Source organism: Cavia porcellus, unplaced genomic scaffold (genome assembly GCF_034190915.1).
Source record: "Cavia porcellus strain 051 isolate PalLab524CR breed Dunkin Hartley unplaced genomic scaffold, mCavPor4.1 scaffold_10, whole genome shotgun sequence".
NCBI lineage: Eukaryota > Metazoa > Chordata > Mammalia > Rodentia > Caviidae > Cavia > Cavia porcellus.
This window is the reverse complement of record NW_026947493.1, coordinates 7884099-7886628: the sequence shown is the minus strand read 5'-3', so window position 1 is coordinate 7886628 and position 2530 is coordinate 7884099.

Here is a 2530-nt window from a genome sequence, read left to right as displayed (position 1 = left end):
GTCCTACTCTCTTCCAAAAAAGTAATAAGAACTGTGGGAGCAACAAAACCCAAAATGTGTAATTGTCATTGTACAAAAGAGAGGAAAAGAAAGTACTCTAAACAATATAACTGCATGTATATTTAAGTGTATAAGATAGATAATGTTATTACTGAGTTTTGTTGGATCATTGAACAGAACTGTTTGCAGTCTCACTGTTGGAATGTCCACTTTATAAGCTTTAATTTTGTAACTTGAACAATTGTTTCTGAGATGACAAAATGTAATCCATTAACTAGTGATTTCCTACTGTTTATTTTTTTCTGTAAATCTGTATAACTTGTACCCTTTCTCTGCTTTTTTTTCTCTTTTTCTCCTTAAATAAAATAAAAAAAAAAGAATGTGAATGAAGAAGCAGGGGTACAAACAAAGGAACTGCAAAGTCTATTCACAGAAATAATTTAGGAAAACTTCCCAAACATAGAAAAGGAAAAGATACTCAGATGTATGAGGCATCCAGAACTCCAGCCACCTACAACCAAAACAGAACTATCCCTAGGCATATAATTATCAAGATCCCAGAAATCCAATATAAGAACAAAATATTAAAAGCTGTCAGAGACAAGAAACAGATCACTTACAAGAAAAAATCCATCAAATTATGGCAGTACTTGGCACAAACCATCAAATTGAGAAAAGTGGGGTGAAATAATCCAAGCCTTGAAAGAAAATAACCTCCAGCCCAGATTGATGTATCCTGCACAATTGTCCCTAGAAATTAATGGAGAAACAAGATGCTTCCAAGATAAAGAGGAACTAGGGGAATTCACAACCACCAATCCAACTCTATAGAGAATACTACAGGACATTCTAAAGAGAGAGAAAAGCACCAGGATTTCAGGAACAGTGGCAGAGAAGCCCCAATGAATGGAGCAAAAAGTGAAATGAAGAAGACAAACAGACAAGTAATGATGGAAAAAGAGCACAACAGAAATGAGGCAGAGAAGGTTGGATATAATTTCTAATATAGATGGCCTAGATACACTAACTTATAGAAAAAAGAGAGAATCGCAGGAAGAGTGGATCAAGAGGTAGGGTCCGCCGAGATGCTCTCTATAGGAAATGTAATTAACCTGAAGAAGGGTATATGGACCAAAATCAAATATGAGAAAACAGAACTCGATGTGATAGGGAACCAGAGAGTAATAGAGGTAACTGGACCAGTATTTATGGATAGGTTGAAAAGACAGGCTTTAATAAGTGAAGAAATACAACTAGAGATCAAGTCCAGGAGTGATAAAGTTCAGAAACACTTAGATAAATAACAGGTTGCCTTCCCAATATAAAACCGAGAGTGTTGGCGAGACCCAAAAATACACAGTACATCCCGGGGGAGTGAAAGGAGAAGAATAGTCTTAAAAAAGACAGCAGAAGATATTGCTAATAGTATCTCAGGAATTAAAACCCTTATTACTCGCACCACTCTGCTTGGATAGAACTTGTTCCATCCCAGTTTGTATACAAGCACTGGATTTGAGGGCACAGACAGCTGTCCTGAAGATATCAGGATATAGCACAGTGGTCATCTTTAATTTCCCATTAATTTAATCTGGATCCCTGTATGACTTGTACTGGTGTATCATGAATGATCTTAGTTAAATCTGATTTGTTTGATTGCTGCTTATTATTGACAGATTTTATTCAAAACTGTTAGGTTGATGGTATCAAGTTGAAGAGTATAGACAACTATACTGAAAATGACAATGATTCACTACGATACCCATTCTGATTTGATTACTACTTGTTTTTGTAGCTCTACACTATCTACAAAGTTGTATTTCTATTAATTCTGTTATGTACTGATATATTCATTTATACTTTATTTGATGATATAGCTAATTCTGTTGATGATAACAAGAGACCACACAGTGACTATGGTAGAACTCCTTATACAGTGGTTTTATATGTCTTTTTAGTTTTATGTGTCTATAGGAATATGTTTTGTTCTGTCCTGCTTTGTTCTGTTTCTCCCTCTAACATAGAAAGGATACAAATACATGTTAAGACTCATGCTTGCGTAAAACCTATACAGTTTCTGAGAACTGATCTTATGACACATGATGAAATGAGCAAATACTTTTTTTGTCTTTTTTTTTTTTTATCGGTACCAGGATCAAACTCATGACCACATACCTGCAAGGCAGGTGCTTATGCTGCTGAGCTAAATCCCTAGCTCCTGTGAACAAACACTTTGAAGGAAAAAAAGGGGCGCTTCAGTATCCAGTGCTGAGTCTGGAGTGTCATGATGTGAAATCCAGCAATACTATTAATCTTTGTTCAGAATGATTTTAATCTACTAAATTTTGTTTGGTCTCAACATAAATGAAGATATGGATAAATGTGTACATGTCTACGTGTATAGGATTGATAACCATATTACTTAGTTTTTGTTGGATAGTTGAACAGAATTGTTTGCAGTCTCCCTGGTTGAATTCCCATTTATATGGTCTACTTTAATATCTTGAACAATTATTTGTGGGGGGGGGACAGT